The sequence below is a fragment of the Nycticebus coucang genome, chromosome 12 (assembly GCF_027406575.1).
Source record: "Nycticebus coucang isolate mNycCou1 chromosome 12, mNycCou1.pri, whole genome shotgun sequence".
NCBI classification, from domain to species: domain Eukaryota; kingdom Metazoa; phylum Chordata; class Mammalia; order Primates; family Lorisidae; genus Nycticebus; species Nycticebus coucang.
The window spans coordinates 23,658,533-23,684,626 of NC_069791.1; the positions used below are offsets into that span (position 1 = coordinate 23,658,533).

The 26,094-nt window shown below is 39.8% G+C and overlaps 1 pseudogene; it reads right to left on the bottom strand.

Moving 5' to 3' along the window:
* Positions 1-23,652: 23,652 nt before the first annotated feature.
* Positions 23,653-25,132, bottom strand: LOC128561899 (uncharacterized; annotated as a pseudogene).
* Positions 25,133-26,094: the final 962 nt, after the last annotated feature.

The following is a 26,094-nucleotide window of genomic DNA, read 5'->3' on the forward strand; positions in this document are numbered from 1 at the left end:
GTATCTCAGGGTTGTTTTGATTTGCATTTCTCAGATAGGGATGATGAACATTTTTTCATGTTTGTTAGCCATTTGTCTGTCTTCTTTCAAGAAGGTTCTATTCATGTCTCTTGCCCATTGATATATGGGATTGTTGGCTTTTTTCATGTGGATTAATTTGAGTTCTCTATAGATCCTAGTTATCAAGCTTTTGTCTGATTGAAAATATGCAAATATCCTTTCCCATTGTGTAGGTTGTCTCTTTGCTTTGGTTGTTGTCTCCTTGGCTGTACAGAAGCTTTTCAGTTTAATGAAGTCCCATTTGTTTATTTTTGTTGTTGTTGCAATTGCCATGGCAGTCTTCTTCATTAAGTCTTTCCCCATATCAATATCTTCCAGTGTTTTTCCTATGCTTTCTTTGAGGATTTTTATTGTTTCATGCCTATAATTTAAGTCCTTTATCCATCTTGAATCAATTTTTGTGAGTGGGGAAAGGTGTGGGTCTAGTTTCAGCCTTTTACATGTGGATATCCAGTTCTCCCAACACCATTTATTGAAAAGGGAGTCTTTCCCCTAAGGTATGTTCTTGTTTGGTTTATCGAAGATTAGGTGGTTGATCTTGGTAATTCTTAACCTCCATAATTTCATAAGCCACTCCCATGCTGGCTTTGTTTCTCTGAAGAACCCTGACTAATACATGGCAGGTATCAGAATTTTTTTAGGTCTGAAAAACATTCTATTTTATGTATAGACCATATTTTGCTTGTCCATTCACCTGTGGAGGGACAATGGGTTGTTTCTACATTTTGGCTATTGTAACTAATAGCACTATGAACATTGGTATATAAGTATTTGCTTGAGTCCCTGCTTTTAATTCTTTTTGGTACATACCCCAAAGTATATGCTGGGATCATATGATAATTCTGTGTTCAATTTTTTTTAGGAACTATCAAACTGCTTTCCACAGAGGTTATTTTTGGTCATTTTTTTTTCTCATTGAAAAAATAAAAAGAAATTTGTTTCTCACAGTTCTGGAGGTTGGGAAGTCCAAGAGCATAGTGCCAGCATTTGGTGAGCCTTTGTGCTGTGTGATCCCATAGTAGAATTGTCAGTGGTTGTGATGGTTAATTGAGTACATAGGATTCATTCTTCAAGTGTCAACTTGACTGGAATAAGGGATACCCAGATAGCTGGTAAAACAGTACTTCTGGGTGTGTCTATGAAGGGATTAGGATTTGAATTGGTAGACAGAGTAAAGAAGATTGCCTTAATCAATGTGGGTGGGCACCATACAATTCATTGAGGGTCCCAAAGAACAAAGAAGAGAGGAAACTGAGTTCACTTTCTCTTCTTGAGTGGAAACATCCATCCTTTTCCGCCCTTGAGCATTGGAGTTCCTGGTTCTTGGGCCTTTGGACTCTGCAACTTATACCCATGGCCTGTCCCTATTCTCAGGCCTTCACGCTTGACTTGGAGTTATACCATCATTTCCCCTGCTTCACAGGCATTTAAATTCAAACTGAATTATACCACCAGCTTGTCTGTTTTTCTAGCATGCAATTGGAATATTGTATGTCTCCTTGGCCATATATGCATGAGTTAATTCCTAAAATTTCCATTTATATATATTTCTCTGTATTTATCCTATTGGTTCTGTTTCTCTGGGGAAACCCTAGCTAATGCAGGGATTATAGAATACTGGGCAAAAGTGGCTGCTTATAATTCAGGTTGTGGCCTGGGTCTTCTTATGTCAGTTAGTGAATAGAAGAAGCAGAGACCTAGGGAATATCAGGCTGTTAGGGTTTTCAGTGGGGAAATGATGATAGATTTCAGCATGATGTCATAAAAGCAATATAGGTTTTGGCATCAGTTACCCAGAGTTACATCCATGCCTAGCCTTATTATCTATGAAAAAATGGGCTGATAACTTTACTCTACCAAGCTTCAGGTTTTATTAGAATGTGAGCTTTCTGGTAGCAAGGACAATGATTGTAAGGTTTGTGCCTAGCATGGTGCTGAAGATATAGTAAGTGCCTAATAAATGTTGCCCTTCCTCTACTTTTTTCCTTCTTTGATGTGCTCTGCTATCTGTCTTCAGATTGGATTCTTCCCAAATGGCTGGGGAACATTTCTAATAAATTCACTAGCCATGAGACTAACCCTTCTTTGGTTCAATTTTCTCATCTGTTAAACAGGAATAATAAGGTTGGCCTGATTTACGTCATACATGTTGCAAGGATAAAGTGAGATCACACACGTGGAACATGTGGATGTTATCAGGAAATTCTAGATGAATACTAATACACATATGAAATGTATGTTCTATTACTTCAGGTAAATGGCAGTAACACATGAACCACCATTCTGGTACGTGGGTAATGTCAATTAACTCCACTTGAGGGTTCTCTGCTAGCCATTTCAACATCTGGCAATGCAAAGATGACCTTGGTTGAGGGATGTAAAGATCTACCAAATGGTCAAGATGTATTTCAAAGGAACTGGTGTGTGTGGTGGCTCAAACCTATATTCCCAGAGCTTTAGGAGGCTGAGGCAAGGGAATCATTTGAGGCCAGGAGTTTGAGACAAGACTTGGCAACATAGTGAGGCCCTATCTGTACAAAGAAAAAAAAAATAGCCAGCTGAATATGTGCCATGTGCCTGCAGTCCCACCGAGGGAGGAGGATCACTTGAGCCCACGAGTTCAAGGTTGTAGTGAGCTGTGATTATGCTGCTGTACGCCAGCCTGGGTGACAGAGACCCTGTTGCAAAAAAAACCAAAAAAACCCTCTAGAGCAAAAAAACTCCACTGAAACTCAACTAAAAACTCAACTCATTTCTTTCAAATGTATTTGAAAGAAAACCTATTGATATTAAATGCTATGGAGATGTACTTAAATACATATTGGCAGAAACACATATTGTCTGCAATGGAAGTAGTAGTTGAAGGATATGTGTATGTGTGCAGGAAAGAACTTTAAATTTTTCTTTAAATGTGTTTGAAGTTAGAATTTGTAATTTTTTCTTTAAATGTATTTAAAATTAGAGGATACTTTTACATTTTCTAATCTTTTATGACCTTTTCTGTAACTTCAAGTTGGTGCATGTTCTTCATTGGGTAAGAGTAAGATTGGACATTGGGGATTTATCTCATATGATGTTTTTGAAGGCATTTTATTAAATATATATAAATCCAACTACATTTGGATTTACATATACATTTTTTATTTCAAAACAAAGGGTCTCAAACATGTTAGATTACACAGATCCCTTTTGTAATGCTTGAATCCTAGCTGTAGGTGCACCTGTCACCCAAATAGTGTTCGCAGCACCCATTAGGTTGACTTCTCCTCTCCACTCCCCTCCTCCCTCCCTGGTAGGTCACTTAGTTTCACTTCCCTCTGTGCACATGTGTGCTCTGTGGTTAGTGGCAGTTTAATAGTATGTGAGATGTTGGTTTTTCCATTCTTCAAATACTTCACTTAGGAGAATGGTCTCCAGTTCCATCCAGATTGTTGCAAAAGGTATTAATTTTCATCAAAAAGACACCTGTACTTGAATGTTTATTGCAGCACAATTCACAGTTGCAAAGATGTGGAATCAACCCATCAATTCATGAGTGGGTTAATAAAATGTGGTTTGTGTGCCATGGAATACTAATCAGCCATACAAAAGATGAATTAATACCTTTTGCAAATATTAAAAAAAGATGTCTGTAGCTAAGGTTTCTGAATGCCTAGTAAGACTGAATTCCATGAAGGCATTAGATGGAAAGCTTTGAAATTTTGTGTTTTATCTTAAAAATTCAGATGAGAATTTGCTTTTTATAATATTTTTCTTGGCTGTGACAAAAAGATAATATAAAAATTGCTATGCAGCTACTTGGAAGGTTGTGGTGACCAGCCCGGGCAATATTATGAGATCCTGTCTCAAAAAAAGAAAACATTGCTTATCTGAGCAAATGTTTGCAAAAACAAGTTGCACTGGTATTTTTGCCACCAGATGAAAAAAGATGAATATAATTAAAAAATGTAATGTGTTTAAAATATGGAGAATACATGTATATAATACATCAGGGTTTGTTCTGGATGGAATCATTCCTGCAGATACTTAATATAAAAATTATGTACTATCACTTGTAAAGTTAAACGTATTGAGTTCTAAACTATGGAGTTAGAGTTAGACTTGCAGGTATATTTAATCAGTATTAGTTTGAAAATATCTAACCACATAAAACATTTCTTATGGATCTAATATAAAGGCAATTAAAAGGAACTTATGAGTTAAATTTGTTTCCCTCTCCCCAAACTGGGATAAAGTCGCTACTCCAGGAGGAAACACCATATTTATTTATAGTGTGGCCATATTTCCTGGAGGCACATGCATCCATGTAGGAAAAGCATAGAATGAAAAAGATCCATGATTGTATCCATTCCACTGGATTTTTTATTCAACAAAATTTATCATACTTTTATGAGCATATCATTACACTGTGTACTAATGATGTAATCATGAATGTTTTAATATGTGTCTAGTTCATTCTCTATATTAAACCCTTTAGATGTACGATCTCATTTTGTCCTTCCTTGTACAAAACTCATTATGCACTATCTCATTTTTACTCACCATTTCAGATATGATTAAAGTGAGGTTTGAGCCAGCAGAGGTGCTTGTCTGTGGTCACAGCTTGTGAGTGGAGGAGAGAGGATTCCAACACAGGCAGCTGCCTCTAAACCCACACTTGGAATTGTTAGTGGACAGACAGCCAGTCATTTCATCTCATTACGCTAAACCTCATGGTAATTTTGTTAATTTGGAAGGAGGTGAAGCTAGCGACGTGACTGATGGGCAGAAGAAACACGGCATTCTTTTCCCAAGATTCAAGTCTTCCCTCTATTTTGTACCATAAAACCACACACAGGTCAGACTGGCTTGAGTCTGGCCAGTTGTCCTTTGGGTTGGAGGGCTGTGTGGCCTCCAGTGCTTAGAGGGAAACCCATTTTCACAGTGTCCTGCTGCATAGCTCACCACTGTCAGGACTGACCGAGACCCTAGCACTGACCAAGGTTCTAGCATTTATGATTTGAGTAGGATGAGGAAGGCCCCTGCAAAAGAGTTGCTTCTTTTCATTGTAGTCTTTCTTTCATTTAGACCTCACCAAAAATTCTCCCTGGAGAAACATTTTTAACTTAATAGTCAATGTTTATTTGTTTAAATTGTGTACAGCCATGTTTTCAAAGATATTGCCTATTTCAAAGGATATCTTCTTTGGTTAACATCAAGCTTTATTTTTCTAAGAAGTTTCAGATCTATTGATTAGAATGAGGTTGTGATACTTGACTCATCTTAATGCTCTAAAAACTTCTTAAAATCTAGAATAATTCTCTATTGAATACTGTATTAGATTAAAAAAATGCATCTGCATTTGACTCTCTAGACAACTTGTGCTACTGTAACTCTACAGTCTTTGAGACTCCATCACCTACCTCAGTAAATCTTGTATTTAATATGACCAGTCTCCTCGCTCTCCTGTAATACCAATTCTTTCCTGCCTCATTGCTCATGTCAGTCCTGTCAACCCAATCCTGAGGCTTTTTCAGAATAAGCCATTTCAGCTGTTGTCCCATCCTCTCCTTAATTATTATTATTATTTTTTTTGGACAGCATCTTTGTCACCCTGGCTAGAGGGGAATGGCGTGATCATAGCTCACTGCAGCCTCATACTCCTGGGCTTGAGTGATCCTTCTGCCTCAGCCTCCTGAATAGCTGAGACCACACGTGCTCACTACCATGCCTGGCTAATTGTTCTATTTTTTGTAGAAGTGGCATCTTGCTCTTGCTTAGACTGGTCTCAAAGTCTTGGCCTTAAGTGATCCTCTGGCATCTGCCTCCCACACTGTTAGGATTCTAGGTGTGAGCCACCATGCCCAGTCCTCCCTCCCCCCGCGTCTCCCTCCCCGTGCTCTTTGGACCTTTCCCTGGTTCTACAGTGGTTAAGGAGGCAAATCCTAGATTTAAATACCCTTGTGTTTGAAATCTGGCCATTTATTTTACCTGTCTTCGTTCATTTTTTGCCTGTGAAGTGAGGACAACAGGAGCAGGATAAACAGACTTTTAAGGTGGCTCCTATGATTCCTGCTCTTGGTGTTCACATCCTGATGGGTCATTCCTCTCCTTTGAGTGAGGGGGAACCTATGACTTGCTCCTGGCCCACAGAATATGGCAAAGAATGTACATGATTACATGTACGTGACTGCGTTGCCTGTGATTGCAACATCTGCTTTGGTAAGAAACCCTCTTCCTTGCTGGCTCTGAAGAAGCAGGCTGCCAGGTTCTGAGCCGTGACAGGGCAGGGAACTGAGAGCAGCTGATGGCCACAGGAGACTAGAGCCTGGGCCCCCAGGTACTGGATGCTGCCCGTAGTCATGTGAGCGCGGATGCTGATCCTTCCCCAGTCGAGCCTCAGCTGGCCTAACAGAGAACCTAAGCTGTGCCTGGGCTCCTGACCCATAAATCCATGAGATGATAAAGTGCATTGTTTCAGGCTTCTAAGTTTGTAGTAAATGTTGTTATGCAGCAATAAATAACTAATACAGGTAGTATCTATGTTACGTGCTTGTGAGAATTGAATGAAATTATGCCCATAAGGCTTAGTACTATTCCGGGTGCACGATAGATACTCAACAGTCAAAGCTTCATCCTCTGACTTCCACCCTCTCCCTTCCAGTTTTCACTGCTCTACCCACAGTTGGAGCTCTATAGCACTTAGCAGTGTTGGAAGAGACATTTAAGTTTCTTTAGTCTCACCTTCCAGTCGGTCTTTACATTCCTCTACAAATTTCCTTTTTGTCTAGTTTTTGCTTAAATGGCTCCATGGACACATGACTCACTCTTGAGGCTTCCCCTTTGACCAGAGTCCTGGCTTCAGGATCTTTTTCCAGTCAGGGCACAGATAGACTCTCTGAGGCACACGAAGTTGTCAGACCTACATCTGGATCACTTGAAACCTCAGCCCTCCACAAACATATCTGCTGCAGCTTTCTTACAAAGGAGTAGATTCAAATAGCCAATGAGCATTTCAAAAGGTGTTCGCAAGCCTCCCACCAGCTCGCACCTGCACCCTGAAGGCTCAGTGCCACTTTAACCACTTGGCCAAGGAAAAGGTATTTTCTCAAAGGAAGACTGCTCTCTTTCTTAGACTGTAGTGTTGATCTCCTCTGTGATACTCCAGCATGTTAGATACGGGAAATGTCCCTGCCGCCACTCAAAATGTAAATGATACTTCTCTTCAATATAGATAATTAAGGCTTTTTCAGTCTTGTAAAAAATGTGAATGAAAGCATCTTAAACATTTTTTTTAAAAGGCATTCAACATCGCTAGTCATTAAGAGAATGAAAATCAAAACCACAATATGTTAACAGTATAGTTGCCATTAAGAGACTATCAGTATTGCAATTAAGAGACTAACAGTATCAAAGTTTGGCAAGTATGTGGGGCTGCGAAACTCCATCTCTGATAGGTGTGTAGTTTGATGTAATTACTTGAAATAACTGGAAGTATGTTCCAAACCAAAATGTATCCCTACTTAGCAACTCTAATCCTGGGTGTATATGCCTAATAGAAATGTCCACCGAAAGAATATACAGAATGTTTATAGCAGCTTTATTCATATTAATTCAAAATGGAAAAAATTACCCCAAATGCCCATCAAAGGAGAATGGATAGACTATGGTATATTTGTACAATGGAATATTATACTGTAGTAAAATATAAATTACTACTGACACGCAGCACGGATGAACCTCTCAGAGTAATGCTGAGTGAAGGAAGCCAGATGCGGAACAATAATAGACACTCTGACCTCATTTACATGAAGTTCAACCATAGGCAAAACAGATCTGTTGCACTAGAAGTGAAAATGATAGTTACTTCTGAGGCAGAATTGACGGCGGGAACTGTCTGGAGTGCTTGGAAATTTCTCAGTCTTGATCTATGTGGTGGTTACGTGGGTTTATATTATGTAAGTGAAAGAATTCACTTAGCTGTACCATTGAAATCTGTGCATGTTACAATGTGTAAGGTATACTTCAATTAAAATAGTTTTAGAAGTGTTGGGTACTAAGCACTTGAATTTTTCCATTCACTAATCTGAAAAAATAATAGATGATCATCTATTAAAGGAAGGCTAGGTAACTGCAGGAAAAAATGAATCCATTTCAGTATGCAGATCTTTAGCTTTTATGTAGTCTCTCATAAGTCCCTAACTGGCCCAAAATATTTTCTTTTCTATATTATTAGCAAGTCAGAGATCATATACAAAATATTTGTATAGCTGAAAGCACTTAGCAAAGAGCAGAACACGTATACATGGGCGACGTGGATTTCCTGAGACGGATTGTGGCTTGACTTACTGACAATCCATTGCTCAGCAATCACTTTGTGGTGCACAGGAGTCTTTATCTCTCTGAAAGCACTTATCATTTCTTTTTGGTATAATTTTTCCTTAAAATTAATTTAATATGAAGAGAGTTTCTGTTTATTTAATTCTCAATCATCCCCTGCCCTATTATCATACTCTTTATTTAAATGTAATCAAAGAAGTTAGAGATACTAGGTAAATTCAGATTCCTTTTCGGTCAACTTGGAACCTTTCATCTTGGAAACCGTCAGAAACAAATGGAGGTAGAGCTCAACCAAAGCAGAGTACAAACCAGAAAAAGCTGCATTCGGCTCTCAGGGTAAGCCCTCCTGTCTTTTCATTCCAACACACTGTGGGCTCTTTGTTTTGGTTCCCGAAACCCAGCCTTCAAACTGGAGGTGCCCACAGAATCCATGTGGGGAGCAGAGCATGGCTGTGATGGGAGCTGCCAACCTAACTCTGCTCCTTTAGCCAACACATGAGCTGGGATTTGAATGTCTATCTTTACCCATAATCTTTTTAACAAGGAAAGGAAAACAGTATCTATTTCTTGCAGGCATGTGCAAATCCACCAGGGACTCCTTTAGGCTAATTGGAGTTTCCAAGTATCTATTTCCTTGTGTCTTCAAGCACCATAACAGAGGATCTCATGGACAAAGAGGCTTTCTCTGCAACTGAGCAGAAGGTAGGAATGAGTGCAGAAACCTTCCCGGGCTCCTCAGGGATGGAATTCCTTTTCTTCCTGTTGCTGTTGGCTCTCTGACTGGCTGATTTACTGCCAGCGTGGATATGCCTCTGGTGCTTGGTGTCACTGTTCCATTAGCAGGTTTTGCACATTGTATTGCGAAGCAATGATTAGCAGTGTGAATCCTCCCTTCTGTGATTTCAATTTGGGCTTCACACATGAAATTTTGCTTTCATCTTGGTAACACAGCAACAGTGTTCACTGCGCAGCTGAAGCTGTTTCAGGGGAACCTGAGAGAAAAGATTGAGGAGGTAACAGCAGGTATTCAGCCATTGAGTGGCACAGTTTTGAAATGTTATTTATGAAAGAACCTTCTCTAATTAGACATCCTACAATTTGAAAGTAATGCTAAAGGTTGGAGATAAACTCAAAGCAATTCAATTTGGCCTTCAGGGGGAAATGATAACAGTAGAATAATTATGAAAATCCTGAAAGAGAGCAAACTAAAGGTCCACAGGAAAGAGAAAAAAAATCTTTTATGAGAAAAAATATCTCATGCTAATAATGAAAGGAAATGCTTTTCCTCCAACCTCATACCATGCAGAATTCTTTTTGTTGAGTTAATAGGATATTATGAGAATTTAATGGGAACAATAGATCTAGAAGAAGAAGTAAAAGAGTAGAGGAAAGAGGATAAAACAAACCTGCATTAAATCAAATGTAATCTCGTTCTTCTCTACTCATAGGAGAAGAAAAATGTCCACAGTTCAGCTTAAATATTGCTTTTATCGAAGTAGAGTTTCTTATGAAATATTCTTATCAGGGAAGCAAAATTATTAACATTTAAGCACTTGGTAGACATAAAAGCATACTTATTTTTCTACACATATAAGAGTCAGAATATTGTTTAAAAATATCCTATCAAGTAACCACATTTTATTCTCTTCCACTGAAGGAGAGAGGAAACTGTGGTTAAATAGTTTAAAGAAAATAGGCTCTAAACATTTTTCTCTTTTCATAATAAGACATTTGTTTCCTAGTCTCCTCCTAGAATCTTGAAGAAAGACCCAAGGAGGAATATCCAGCTAGCACTGAAGAAAGAGTGAATGACAGATTTTTGGATTCTGTCTTATAGCTTTGACAAACACACAAGAAAACGATTTACGTGGGACCAAGATTTAAAGGGGATTAAAATATTGGAGTTAAGAGGATATTGGTCCCAGACGTCTCACAAGGAAAGAAACTGTTTGACTAAAAACCTTTGATTAAAAACTCCTTCCATGACTTAGCAATTATGAATAGGGCTGCAGTAAAGATTCTGGTACAAATATCTTTGTTATGATGTGGTTTTTGTTCTTCTGGGTATATGCCCAGCAGAGGAATTACAGGATTGAATGGCAGATCTATTTTTAGATCTCTAAGTGTTCTCCATATATCTTTCCAAAAGGAATGTATTAGTTTGCATTCCCACCAGCAGTGCAAAAGTGTTCCCTTTTCTCCACATCCATACCAACATCTCTGGTCTTGAGATTTTGTGGGGAGGGAGGGGGGAGGAAGGTAGAGGGAGGGGGATTGAAAGGATCACACCTGTGGTGCATCTTACAAGGGTACATGTGAGCCTTGGCAAATGTGGAATGTAAATGTCTTGGCAAAGTAACTAGGAAAATGCCAGGAGGGCTATGTCAACTAATGAGATGAAAATGTGTCAAATATTCTATGAAACAAGTGTATGGTGCCCCATGATCATATTGATGTACACAGCTATGATTTAATAAAAAAAAAACAAACAACAAAACTCCTTGGCTTAAAAGATAGTTAACTCATGAGCATTTGTTCAACTCTGAACAGCTATTTCTTAAATCTTTGGGTTTCGTTAACAAAATTTGTTTCCCTTTAACTTTGTATCCATTTGGTTTGACCAACATTTTTTGAATTTACTAGGAGTATCTGTGCATTTATCTGAATAAATAAAAGGCTTCTTGTCCTCAAAGAACACACAGTCTAATGAGCAAGACAGATAAGTAAATAGATAAGGTTGGTTTTGTTTGAGTACAAAATGGTACTAGTTCTCTGATGTACAAGAGCAGCTACCTGAGCTCATTTTAACAGCAGATGGTCAAGGAGGGGTTCCTGGAGATCACAGCATGTAAATTTGTTATTTTTTATATGAAGCTGCAAATAATGTATCTACTGATGGACATCGCTGGAGAAGGGGAGATAGAGAGAGGGAAGAAGCTTCGAGAGGGACTATCATGGTTTATTCTACGTTCTCCTATACTTTTTAGAATGTGTTACAGTGAGAATATATTCATACATCACAAAAAGTATACAAAGATTTAGAAAAGAAAGAATTTCTTCTCCCATAGAATTGCCTTTCAAATATTTGAAGATGGATTTCCTGCTCCAGACTAAACCCCGGCTCTCAGAGTGGAACGACGCGACGTAGGAGACACCTTGCCAAGCACTTGTCATAGGACTTAAATAAATGTTTTCTTCAGCCCTCTTCTTTCTATCTCCTTCTGTCACCAGAAGAAGAGGTCTGTCCTAGTCTTTCCCTTTGGGTTATGCTTTCATTTTTTGTTATTTCTTTTAAGGACGAAACCTTTTTCTTCAGGGTATCAATGGAATGGGTTTGACCATGGAAAAAATACAGTTATATAATCAGCTGAAGAGAACTATGAGGCTTCTCTTGTGTAATTGTGAGGCATCTAGTGATGCAGATTGTTTTTTTGGGGGGTAGGCTAACATTGTAGAAAGAAGAGAGATCCTAAAATGTGTTGAAGAACATAGATGCTTATTTCTCTTGCGTGGAGCAGGCAGAGGTGAATGTTCTAGTTGGTGGGGTGTGTTGCTCCATGTGGTCATTCAGTGATTCAGGGGTCTTCTGGTGTGTGGTCCTGCCATTCTCTAGGGCAGTGGTTCTCAACCTGTGGGTTGCAACCCACAGGAACTGTATTAAAGGGCCATGGCATTAGGAAGGTTGAGAACCACTGCCTTGCAATCATCTTCTTGGTTGAAGCTGGGTAGCAGCTATGGATGGGTTGTAGCTAGAAAATCAGGAAAGAGCCAGGAGAAGGCAGACCCACTGTGGGTCCAGAAATGACACATCCCTTTCGGGTGGGTTCCTTTGGCAAGACCCTAGTCATATGACTGCTCCTGCTATGAGTGGGGAGAGGGAGGAAGGGGCTGGAAAATGTAGTCTAGTTTTACTTCACATATTGTGTTTTTCTTTAGTGTTTGAATTTTATATTGTGTTTATTCATCCACCCATTCGTTCAGCTATTCATTACCAAATTGAATGAGAGATTATATGTGTTAGGCACTTGAGAGACAGTGGTGAGCAGAGTCAGACACGGTCCATTCCCTCACGGAACTTGGTGTCCAGACAACAGAGCCTGGTGGCTAAATGAAAGAGTTCCAGAATCAGAATGCTCAGATCTGAATTCCACTCTTAAGTTCCTTAACCACTCTGTTCTTCAGTTTCTTCATTCGCAAAATGGGGTTAATAAATAGAAAGGGGATAATAACAAAGCCTCCTCACCTCTATGCTCTACTGAGTTGTTATGAGGATTTAATGGAAAAACGCTAAGTAAAACATTTGATGTGGTGTGTAGAACACAGTTTCTATTGTGCCTTAGTATTAGCGACAGAAACAGACATGAAGTACATGTTCATACAAACAAATGAAAAGTGGTCATTGTGGTAGGTGCTTCACAGAGTGGTGTGTAGTGCAAAGAGAGAGCAAATGACTGCAGGTGGGGACCCGGCCCGGCCAGGGAGGCGTTTCTGAGGGATGAGTAAGTGAGCTGAGACATGAGTTATTGATGAGAAAAAACTATAAAGACGTGAAAGTCCCTTCTACAAAATCTCCAGAAAAGACAGGTAGCGAGCAAGGCTGGGTAATAGGTTGTTTGATTGATTGCCTCTTTGCTAATATCTGCTGGTGTCTGAGCTTTAACTCAGAGTGGACTTTGGTGGTTAACGCAGGAGACAGGGGACAGAGAATACAGCTTAGGAGAAGGGTCAGAGGGAATGAAGTGAGATGATGGGGACTCCAGCCTGTTAGTTACATTAGGGAGGGTTCCATTTCCATGCCATGAGGTTTGAGACAGAGGCTGTAGCCTGATCCTCTCAAGGCCGTGGGTGTCCTAATTCTAACATGAGGATATTAGCTAATAATAATGTGCACAGGAGCTGCTGATTATTTCTAGGCCAAACGTATTATTGAGAAGGAAGCTACCTTTGAAAGGTAACAAAGTATACTCCAAGATTGTGAATTTATTAGATTTAACAGAATTTTCTTCAAAAAAAGTTTTTATAATAGACATTTATTAAATATGGCCAATTTTATGCAAGTATCCATTGTCAGCATTTTCAAAACCTTTAATATGCAATGTATATTATGAATCTCCTAGTGGGAGTTTCTCAAATCTCAAAACCTTAGTGCCCTTGGCTGTGGTCTGTTGTGGATCTTAGTGACAGGAAGCACCCGCTGGGAAGTACCCTCTCATGTTATCAGCGCGGACTCTTGGTGACCCATGGACAAATACGTCTAAGGCAGAGAGAGCCAGAAGGACCTGACAGGCATAGGGAGGGACCAACTTGACATTGTCGAGACTAGACAGGGCCAGCAGTGGGTGACCGCAGAGCGCCGTGAGGACAGGAACAGGAGGCTTCTGGGAGGAAAAGTTGGGCTCCAGGAACAAACCGAGAACAGATGGTATGTCCCAACTCCCAGATACCATCAATTACAGGTACATGCCTTGGGACCCCTGGAGCACAGTGCTGGAGTCTGTGAGGGTCCCTGCGTCTTGTCTGTATTAGGTAAATAGTAGAAATAGCTTTGGAAATAGCCATGAGCCAGACAAAGCTTGCGTATAGGGGTGTGATGGCAGCAGAATAAAGCTAAACCTGCTCTTTTTTTTTTTTTTTATCACCTTTTCAAGTTTTTCAAAGCTATCAAATTCATGAGTTTTCCTGAGATATACTACCCAAGGGTTTAAGAGTCTCATTATTTTGAAAACCAGAGTTTTCTGGCCTCTTCCTCAATGTTTATGAGCCCATAGGTATTATTTCTGATGCTCATTCCCTCATTGCCGACCCCCGGGTCTGGACTCTTGGCCTGGTTTAATACCAGTTTGCAGCTGCTTTACAATAGCCTCAAGTATCTTGTGCTCTTATTTTTGCCGTTCTTTTTAGTTTTCTTCTGTTTTCTGATTATAAAAGTGACAAATGTTCACTGTTTGAAAGTTCACAAAAATGCAACATCAAGGCAAAAACTACTCATCATCTTAACCGATAGTCAACTCCAACCCAAGTTGACCGATGGCCATCTGATATTTTCTTCTCTGATTTTATTTTTTCATAAATCAAGATTATTTGTAATTTAATTTTGTGTCTTGCTATTCTTCTGCTTAATCTCATGCCATGCTTTTCCCCATGTCATTAAAAATTCTTTAGAAGCATAATTTTTAGTGGCTGCCTGATATGTTAAAGATGGAAGTATTGTAATTTACTTAGCTGTTCAATTTCCTCCTAACCATATTTGTTCTTCTTTTCCGCATCTGAATGTCTGTCTTTTTGGTGAAGACAGGGAGACAGGGGCTGTTAAGGAATTGTGTTCTCTTCTTTCTCAGTCATATATTACTATTACACAGTCTTTCTCAAGAAGTGAGCTTATTCCTTCCATTTTCATTGATTTATTGAGTATGGTTAACCTTTGTGTTGTCTTAGCAGTTTTTCCTAAGCTTCAGCTCACTGTGCTATTTAACTTTTCTGTCCTAATCTTACAGCTGCTACTCACTTGCCCTTCTATCTTTGGTACATGCCCTTTCAAAACATCAATCTATTAGAAGTTTCTCTGTATAAATGCTTTGGATGATTCACTTGGTGCTGAGAAACGCAGACCCAGAACAGTTCTGCCTCACTAGCTAAAACTTTCAGCCATTTGCCATGAAAAAGATGGCCCCCTAGACAAATGATCATGTAGAAAGCTTCAATTTGCAGGGCTTACGGTTATTTTGTTTTCTCAAGAAAATGTACATACATTTCAACAAAGAGAGGTGAATTCGTCTGCTTGGGTGGTTTAAACAGTACATTTATTTGCTCACAGTTTAGAAGGTTGGAAGTCTATGATCAAGGGGCTGGATAGTTCAATTTTTGGTGAGGCCTGTCTTCCTGGTTTGCAGATAGTCACAAAGGGGTTGGAACTTCAATAGGGGAATTTTGGGGAACATAATTCAGTCCATAAGAAGAAGCAACACAACATTGTAATGCTCTGTATTTTTTGTATTTTGTTCTATGTCAAGAGAAGTTTTACTTGCTTGATACTTGGAATTTTTTTTTTTTAATAAAAGAGAGGAAGAATCTCACTTCTTATCACCCCCCGCCCCAAAGAAAGGATGTTTTTGTCATTGGATGTCACTGTCATTGGGTGTCAGCACTTCCAGTTGTTTCAAGAATGAAAGACACAACCCATCATCATAATTCTGACAAGTCTAGAGAGCTTGACCATGGAAAAACCTTCCTTTCTTTACTCTTTCTAACTGGAAAGGAGGGTAGGGATATGATATTATATTATACAATTAATATAATCATATTACATAATTAATATATATTATACATGTATATATTATATAATTAATAATACTAATATATTGCATAATATTTATGTTATATTATAATATTATAATTTATAATATATTATATTATATTTATTATATTATATTATGGGACTGGGTCTTTCTCTGCTGCCCAGACTGGAGTACAGTGGTGCCATCATAGCTCATGGCAGCCTGAAATTCCTGGGCTAAAGTATAGCCTGAAACTTCTGGGCTCAAGTGGCCTCCGCCCCCTGAGTAGCAACTAGTAGTAAGTGCATGCTACCATGCCTGGGTAATTTTTAAGTTTTTGTAGAGATAGGGTCTGTGAATGTAGCCCAAGCTAGTATTGAATTCTTGGCCTCAAGTAATCCTCCCACCTTGGCTTTCCAAAGTGCTGGGATTACAGACCTGAGCCACTGTGCTCAGAGAAGGTAGGGATTTTAAATGCTTGGGTAAATGAAGTATTTAAAGGCAGAACTTCACCATTACAGGGCTGAGAAACCAATGTGTGTTATCTTGAGCATTTACTCAACAGATACTTACTGAGAGCTTATTCTGTGATGGAGGCACTGTTTCAGGCACCCAGGATACAGAGGTGAACAAACAAAATTCCTGGCCTCACTGGGCTAACAGTCTAGTGAGCAAATAGGTAATAAACAGATAAACAAATAAATATATAATATGTATACGAGGGAATCCTATAAAAAATAAAGCAAGATAAATGGAGATCGACTTGTTGACAAAATGTTTCTGTTTCTGATGTTTGACTCTTAAAAATCTTTATCATTCACTCATTGCGTATAAATAGAATCTATTATTAAATCTAGGATTTTCCTAGATCTTTGGCTAAGGGTTCCCCCTAGGCAGGGTCCTGCTTCAGTTTTTCTATAAGGACACGAACTTTGTACTTTTTCTTCTGGGAAGGCTTGTGGTCTATGTGTATGCAAAGAATAACCATCTTCAGGTACTTCTAAAAATGTAATTATTATTGTTATTGAGACAGGATCAACCTCTGTTGCCCTGACTAGAGTACAGTGGTGTCTTCATAGCTCACTGCAACCTCAAATTCTTGGGCTCAGGCAATCCTCCTGGTTTTCTAGACTTACTGATGTTTAGGCCCTTTCTCCCTTAGAGTGGATTCTCTCACTTTAAGAGATAGCGTCTTGCTATATTGCCCAGGTTGGTCTCAAACTCCTTGGCTCAAGTGATCCTCCAGCCTCAACCTCCCTAGTAGCTGAGACTAAAGGCATGCCACCACACCCAGTTTACAGAAGATTCTTTAACTGGAGTTTAGAACTTCTGCACTAAAGCAACATAAAATCTAATAGCATTCCAATTAAATACAAATATCATATCACTTATAATATTTTATTTCCAGTTGGCAGCAAATGATGAGTGGCTTTTTCTACATCATTCCTCCAAGCTAATGCACTAGTAAGTATCGTAAACACCACTCATCAGAGGGACCCACTTGTCTATAAGGTGAAATGCAGTACAGCCCTTACACTAAGCTTTACTTACAGCCCTGGCCCACAAAGGACTCCCCAGATGGCTCCTCTGTTGGACTCTACTTCGTGATTTCATGAGCGTCAGCCTGTTTCTTTTCACTCTTCCCTGTCATTGGATGGTGACTCTTCAGCTAGAGATGGAGATGTCTTGTGCTGCCAAGCCTGAGGCTAGAGTCACCCCAAAAAGCAGTGGCAGGGGAGTTCCCACCAAAGAGTGCCTCAAATCTTCCTGAGATGTTGTTTCTTTGGGATTCCAAAGAAAGATGCACTTAACTCTGGTGTGATCAGTCTCTAGCATTTATTAGGGGGATATCTGGAGTCAATATCGAAAATCAAGAAAGATAACATCTATGTGAATGGAAATAATAATGCCCTCCCAGCAGCAGCATTAAGCTGAACAAGTTGGAACTTGGGCAGGTGAATCAGAAAGGACGCTGCAACTGTGTTTCTTGGGGGTAAAATAATGGACGATGACACGGCTTTTTTCAAAACTTTCATAGGAACCCCTGTATGTACAGAAGGAGCTGTGCCGATGTTCACAATGGACAGCAAGGCCAGGGACATCCACTGAGGTATGCCCTTAACAAGGGTATGGAGTTTACAAGCCGTGTGAGCAATTTGGCTCAATGCCCTCCTGGCTGTTTCCTTCTTTAGAACAATAACCCAAACACCTTTATCAGTGCCTGGGTGAGCAAGGCCCAGGCTTCAGAGGAAAACATGTATTTCTGCAAAGCACCGTGTATTTTGGGTCAGGACAGAGAAAGAAGCTGGGAGACCCTGTGGGACCCTACGGTAGGACACTCCACAGCAGGATCCATGCTTTCATCCTCTTTGGTCCATTCCTGGGAGGTGCTAATCCACTGTGGATTTTAGTAGCTAAAACTTGTCTGCTTGATGTCTGGGCCTTATTCTTCCATATACTTCTCTGAAAGCTCCGGGTGGCTTCACACTGGGGCAGTAAATCCCTGTGGAACTTGCTGCCATTTGGTAGAGTAGGTGTAAGGATTAACTGTCTCTCAGCCATCCCTGCAAATAGTAGTTTTTATTAGAGCTTCGTCTAGAAATTGGATTACAAGTTTTTTTGTTTTTTTTTATTGTTAAAGTAGAAAATCCTTTTAACTGATGAAAACTCCTATTGGAAGAGTTTCTTTACAATATATCCCTTCCCTTCTGTTTTCAGTAGTTGTCTATTATTTCATGTTATCCTTTATTGCAGCATAAAATTTTGGGTAAATAATCGTACATTATTTAATTAAAAGTTCTGATGGGATTCAAAGAAAAAGACAGACTTAGGCGGAATGGTAAAGGTAGTGAAGTGTGTGTCTTTTTCTTCCTCATTTTTCTTTTTTTTTGAAAGCTACGGAGTGCTTTCCCCAGGTGGCCATTCCGTGCTGCATGCAGCTTTACCTCAGCTAGTCCTGGTCTTTCCCACCCCCATCTTCTGCCCAACTAATTAGTCAATATCTTTCCCCCCATAATCTCACCTACTGATTTGAAATGTAATGTAGATAAACTAATATAGGGCAAGTTACTGGTGACCAATTACTGCTGCACACAGGCTCTTTCATTCTGTATACCCAATGGATAGCCACTTATTTGACCCTGGGCTTACCTTCAGATTTTATTATTTTATTCTTTATACTTAGCCTCATCGCCAAATACCACTCCTTTTCTATTTTTATCTTATTTGCAGACCTCGATAGTAAATATTTAGAAATTCATATGGTAAGGAGCATTGATGCCACTTAAATTTTTTTTTTTTTTACTTTTTCAAAATGAATCCTTTTATATGAGCTGGGAATACATTCAGCTATGAGCAATAAAGTTCTAAACAGTAATGGCTTAAATGAAGAGGCACGTTACTTCTCTTCCATATGAAAGAATCTTAGAAGTGTGTGGTCTTGGACTTGGGAACTGGTTCTGTGTGGTCAGAGACCAAGGCTCCCTCGCCCCTGTTCTGTCATACGTTGTTTCCATTCTTAAAAAAGAGAGCTCCCTTCTAAAGGCACCATACAATTTCCATCTCCACCAGAATCTAGTCGCATGACCACACTACCACTAGCATGCTCGCCTGAAATACTGGGGTTCTTTTATCAAGAAAGAAGAGATGAGTGGATACTGGCCATAATTTCATTTTTATAATTATGAAAGTAATATGCACTTATAGTGTAAACACAAGGAAATACACAAAAGTAGAGAGAGGAAAGTACTTCCAGAGATAAGGTCTCTCAACATTTTGGTCTAGTCTTTCAGTCTTTCCTTCTCTTTTTCTCTTCACTATGCTTCTATAACTTCAAGTTTTATAGAATTATAAGAAAATTTTGGTTAATATATAATTTTTATAACACATATAACCAAAGTGGGTTATTGCTATATACAGCTTTTTTTTATAATTAACATTTTTATATTGGCTCTATTACATATTATTCCATCTCTCCATCTTTCTGCCTATCTACCAAAGCACCTTAATTTTTGAATCATTTTAAAGTTGCAGACATTAGTAATTTAAGCCATAAACACTTTAGCATGCATATCATAAACTAGAGTTCATGTATTTTGTTTTTCTTTTTTTGACAAAGGTGAAATTAAATATAGTGAAATGTACATGTTCCAAATTTAATGAGTTTATGTAACATTTTTAATTTTGGTTTTATCCAGTGAAGATACTGTTATTGTAATTAGTAGATGAGATCTATGCATGTTAATAATTATGTAGAACATAATAATACTTTTCTGAGATAGAGTCTTACTCTGTTGCCCAGGCTAAAGTTCTGTGGCATCAGCCCAGCTCATAGAAACCTCAAACTCTTGGGCGCAAGGGATCCCCCTGCCGCAGTCTCTTGAGTAGCTCAGATTACAGGCCTGTGCCATAATGCCAACCTATTTTTTTCTATTTTTAGTAGAGTCAGGGTCTTGCTTTTGCTCAGGCTGGTCTTTAACTCTTAACCTCAAGGGATCCTCCCACTTTGGCCTCCCACAGTGCTAGGATTACAGGTGTGAGCCACCTTACTTGGCTCCCTTAATAATTATTTGAATAATTAGCATATATATGTAGCCTTGTCATAGGACATTTTGATTGTTCATAAGTTTTGACTATTTTTTAAAATTTCAGGTTAATGGGAGGGTACAAACAACAGGTCACAGTATTTGAATTTGTTGGGTAGAGTCCATCTTGTAGTTGTGTCCCACACCCAAAAAGTGGGCTGTACATCCCTACATTGTGCCTATTAGGTAGCTTCAAAGAAAATGAAATACGGAGGAATATACCTAACAAAAGAGGTGAAAGATCTTTTCAAAGAGAATTATGAAAACCTAAGGAAAATAATTGCAGAAGACACTAACAAATGGAAGAACATACCATGCCCTTGGCTGGGAAGACTCAATATTGTCAAAATGTCATTCTAGTCAAAGAAGTCTACAGATCCAATGCAATCCCCTTTAAAGTACCAACATCATATTTTGAAGAAATGGAAAAAATAGTACTTCATTTTGTATGGAACCAGAAAAGACCCTGTATAGCTAAGGCTATTCTTAGTAATAAAAACAAAGCCGGAAGCATCACCCTACCAGACTTCAGGTTATATAACAAGTCCACAGTAATAAAAACAGCATGATATTGGCCCAAAAAATAGAGATATAGAGATATGGGAAAGAATAGAAAAGCAAGAGTTGAAACCAGTCACTTGCCATCCGATCTTTGATAAACCAAACAAAAGGATACGATGGGGAAAAGAATCCCTATTCAACAAATGGTGCTGGCAGAACTGGTTAACCACATGTAAAAGACTGAAACTCAACCCATATCTTTCACCCCTTATAAAAATTGACACAATTTTTATGGTGTATGGCACACCTCTTGGGGGGAGGGGGAGACAGGACACAATTATAAGAGGGACTTTATCTAACAAATGCACTCAGTGTAACCTAATTCTTTGTACCCTCAATGAATCCCAAATAATTAAAAAACATAGTTTAAAATAGTAAATTGCACATGAACTTTATGTCCACCCTATATATATAATAATACAAAATTTCCTTAGGCTTAATTCATAAGTGTAGAATTGCTGGTTCAAAAGTATATGGAGATGTTTATTTAGGGCAGTTGATCTATATTGCCAAATTGCATTCCAGAATCATTGTACAATTTTACTCTCCCTTTAGTAGGGTGTGTGATTGATTTCCTGTAATGTCTTTATACAGCTTTAAGAGATTATGCAGAGAATTTCATATAAGAGGCATTCCTATTAAGATTTACCAGCCTTCCTGTTAGTGGTTTCTAAAAACCTTTCTTCACTGTAAATTTTCATAGCCAATTATTCATTTGTTTTGTTAGACAATTCATATCTTTCTTTCCTGTCCACAGCTTTATGCATAGCAACTGCAACCACTGTCAGATTAGTCTTGTTGTACCCTCAGCCAAATGGAAAGCCTGTGTACTTACATCGTTTGATCAAATTGTGAATGAATAATTCAGAGTTACCATGTTTGCATTTATGTTTGCTAAAGTAAATTTTGTCTTTAGGTACGAGTTAGTATCCAAAGGCTACATGTTCTAGGAACCTCATCTGTGTCAGTTTTTTCCCAAACATATGAATGATTTCATGTGCCACTTGGTGTCCTCTGACTGTCTCTCTCCATTTCCTCCTCTTATGCCCTGTCCCTTGGAACTATTGTTTTATTTTCTCTGTATATTTGACTTTTTTTTTTTTTTTAAAAAAAGATTCTACATATAAGTGAGATTGTGTAAGACTTTATCTACTTCTGGCTTATCGCACTTAGCATACTGTCATCCAGGTTCATCCACTTTGTGGCAAATATCAGGTTCTCATTCTTTTTAAGGTCTGTGTAATATTCTATCATGTACTTAGGATATACATTTTGGGAGATGGGATCTTGCTCTGTTGACCAGGCTGGAATGCAGTGGCATCATCATAGCTCACTGCAACCTCAATCTCCTGGGCTCAAGTGATCTTCCTACCTCAGCTGGGACGACAGGTACATGCCACCACACCTGGCTAATGTTTCTATTTTTGTAGAGATAAAGTCTCATGATGTTGTGCAAGCTGGTCTTGAACTCCTGGCCTGAAGCAATCCTCCTGTCTCAGTATCCCAAAGCACTGGGATTATAGGTGTGAGCTGCTATGCTCAGCTATAATATAGTTTCTTTATTCATTTATCTCTTGATGGACATTTAGGTTGTTTCATATCTTGGCTACTGTGAATAATGCTACCATGAGCATGGGAGTGCAGCTATCTTTACTTGGTGGTAATTTCATCTCCTTTGGATATACATATACCTAGAAGAGGGATTCCTGGGTCATATGGTAGTTCTGTTTTTAATTTCTGCAGAAACCTTCATACTGTTTTCCATATGAATGTATCAACCTACACTGTCACCAGAAAGAAGTGTATAAGGGTTCCCTTTTCTCAATACCCTTGCCAACTCTTGACTTTTTGATCACAGCCACCCTAAGAGGTGTGAGGTAGTATCTCATAGTGGTTTTGATTTGCATTTTCCTGATGATTAATTATGTTGAACTTTTTTTTTTTTTTCTGAGACAGAGTCTCACTGTGTTGCCCTTGATAGACTGCTGAGGTATCACAGCTCACAGCAACCTCAAACTTTTGGGTGTGAGCGGTTCTCTTGCCTCAGCCTCCCAAGTAGCTGGGACTATAGGTCCCTGCCTCAATGCCCGGCTAATGTTGAGCATTTTATTTTTTTTGAGACAGGGTCTCACTTTGTCACCCTTGGTAGACTGCTGTGGTCTCAATGCTCATAGCAACCTCAAACTCCTAGGCTTAAGTGATTCTCTTGCCTCAGCCTCCTGAGTAGCTGGAACTATAGGCGCCTGGCACAACACTGGGCTATTTTTAGAGATGGGTTCTTGCTCTGACTCAGGCTGATCTTGAACACCTGAGCTCAGGCAATCCACCCATCTCAGCCTCCCAGAGTGCTGGGATTACAGGCTTTGAACCATTTTTGTGTGTTCTTCGGAGAAATATTAAAGGTCCTTCACTTACTTGAAAAAATTATGTTATTTGTTTTTCTGCTATTGAGTTATATGAAGTTTTTTTTAAAAAAATAAAGTTTGAATATTAACTCCTTAACAGATAACATGGTTTCAAATATTTTTCCCAGCCCAGAGATTGCGGTTCATTTTGTTGATTGTTTCCTTTGCTGTGCAGAAGCTTTTTAGTTTATTGTAGTCCCATCTATTTATTTTTGCTTTTGTGGCCTCAGCTTTTGGAGTTATAGCCAAAAAAATCATTGGTGAGATCAGTGTCAAGAAGCGTTTCCCCTATGTTCTCGTCTAAGAGTTTTACGGTCCCAGGCTGTTGCAATAGGGGAGAAATTGAACTCAATTTCTCTGAAACAAATGGCAGGAGGTTTTTTTTTTTTTTTTTGTATAAAACATTTAATTTATGGGTCTTTTGGGGGAATTAGAAGTATCACCACTGTATTACAACTGAGCCATTTATCTTGTAGCTTCATCAACATTAACTGGTTCACTTTCATGACGCCACTGAGGAATCAGTTCTTTCTGCACAGGTTCAAGAGAAAGGCCTTTTGAAGAAGTGTGCAAGTTCCTTCTGTATATTTACAAAAGCTTTATTCCATCTGTTAACCTTTTCATCATTCATTATGTTTATCTTCTTACGATTAGTGGTAACTGGTTTTGCTTTATTTTTAGCCTTAAAGTTTTTTTTTTGTTTGTTTCTTTGTTTTGCTGGCTATGTGAAATACATTCCTAGACTTCTGTCTTCTTAATTTGTTCTTGGAAGTTTGATATCCTCCTAGGATCCTGGTGATGCCATCTGCCAGGCAGGAGGGCTTTTAAGTGTCAGGGTGAGCTAGCAGAAACTACTGTTGGACAAGGCGTGGGGGAGGCAAGTTGTCCAAGTGATTATCCATCTGATTAGGCCACCTGTGTTGCTAATTGTCCCTTATAAAGGAGGGCTCCTACCTTCACACTGAGGCTGGGAGATAGGGGCACTATCTTTTCTAGCCATTACATTTCAAAGGGATGGCTCCCAAGTCCTAGAGAAGGGTATTCCTGAGCTGCCAAACTGGCAGGAGGCTGGGAGATTTACATTTACAGGGGGCAGAGAGAGAATTTATAATTGCAATTTTTTTTTAAAGTAAATGCTCTTAGGAGCAGGAGGTCAGGGGCCTATCAGGAAGAAGCCTCTCTAAAGTTTAATGGAGCTGAAGAGAATGTTAAGGCCATTTGGTCAGCTGTGAGAAAGAGAGAGAGAGAGATTGATTCTTTTCTAGCAGAGGCCTTCCCTGCAGTTCTGGGGCTGTGTTGGATGTTGGAGGGTGGGCTAATGGCCTAGCGGCCATGACAGGCAGCAAGGTGAGAAAGTGCTCAGCTGATTCTGGGCAGGCCAGGCCAGGGAAAGACTCCCAGATGGGGAAGGCATTTCGGATCCTGACGGGTCTCCATCAATTGCTGCTCCTACTTTTCATTCTTTTCCTCCAGGGGAAAAAATTGGTTTTTTTTTTGTTATTTATTTACAATTGTTATTGTATTTAACACATAAATTAATTATACATTTGTAAAAAGAAATAACAAAACAAAATCATGAAACAATACATGAAACTTGTGAAAAAAAGCATCCTCTTCCAAAACCTCTGCACGTGAATTTAAAAATCAGTTGCACACAGATATAATCCCTTCCTCTCTCACCCTCCTCCGTCACACGCGGTATTGAAAATATCCAGGAGACGTGGCAAGGAGTAAAATCTTGCCAGAAAACGACAATAAGCTTCTGCCTGTGGGAACCTGGCAGGGACAGCTGTAAACAGAATCCGTGGAGTCCCTGGCAGCCCAGGAGCGTTATCCCCACCTGGGCCGCTGCTCGCGGGACTGGGCCGGCTGGGCCGGGCGCCCGCAAAGGTGCAGCGGGAGGGCTCGGGGGAGGCCAGGTGGGAGCCATGTCGCCCGGAGCCCGTTATGGTCGTAGTTAAATTGGGGAAGTGATGAAGTCTAATTAAAAAGCACTTAGACTTGGAAAACAGAATGCCTCAGCGGGGAGGCGACAGCATGGCTGGGCCGGGCGCCAGCAGGGAGCAACCCCCTCCTCCCCGCATGCCCAGCAGGGAGCCCCCGGCGTGCGGGTGCGGGCACCGAGTTGCGGGGCACGCTGCCCAGCCCCGCGCACAGCCCGCGTCCTACAGCCTGCGGTGCACCGCGGGACCGGTCCCTCCTCCTTGCAGACCCTGCTCCAAGGGGGTGCTGATTGCACGGAGAGACAAAACTCAGTGCTGCTTTGCAGAGAGGTTGGGGCATCGGACTTTGAATGGTCAGCAAATCCCTTCCAAGTTCACCTTTAAAATATGAGTAGGGACATATGAGGTGCTGGTGGCGGTGGCTTCATGGGCGGGGGCTTCATCGCACACCTGGGTTCTGACAGCTTGGTTAGTGTGCCAGGACCCCGCCCCAGTTTGATTAGTAGTGAGGTGCGTAGCCACTGATTTCCAGACGCTAACCTGCTCCCAGGAGCGGTGTACAGGTGCCGGGCGCTGAGCTCTGAGCCATTCCCCTGGCACCTTAGAAAATGTTCCCCCTACTCTCGCTGTGCAATCAGAGGACCTCCTTGCCCAAATCCTCCCCACAATCCTCGGGTGAACCTGTCATAGTCTCGTTTTTACAAGTGTACTAGTAAATTTTTAAGGCTAATCTTGTTACACAGAAAAACTCAACGTGTATTTAACTACATTTCTTTACGAAGAGCGCTGAAGCTAAATATAAGCAACTCTTGCAGATTTTGCAGTGGATTTGCAGTTCGGATATTTATTCTCTATTTGCATGTAGCATTGTGTTGGACAGGGGACAGAACGCTGACCTGGCCTCCAATGTCCTATAATATTGTAAAGTCCTGTAAAGGCGATGCAGAGA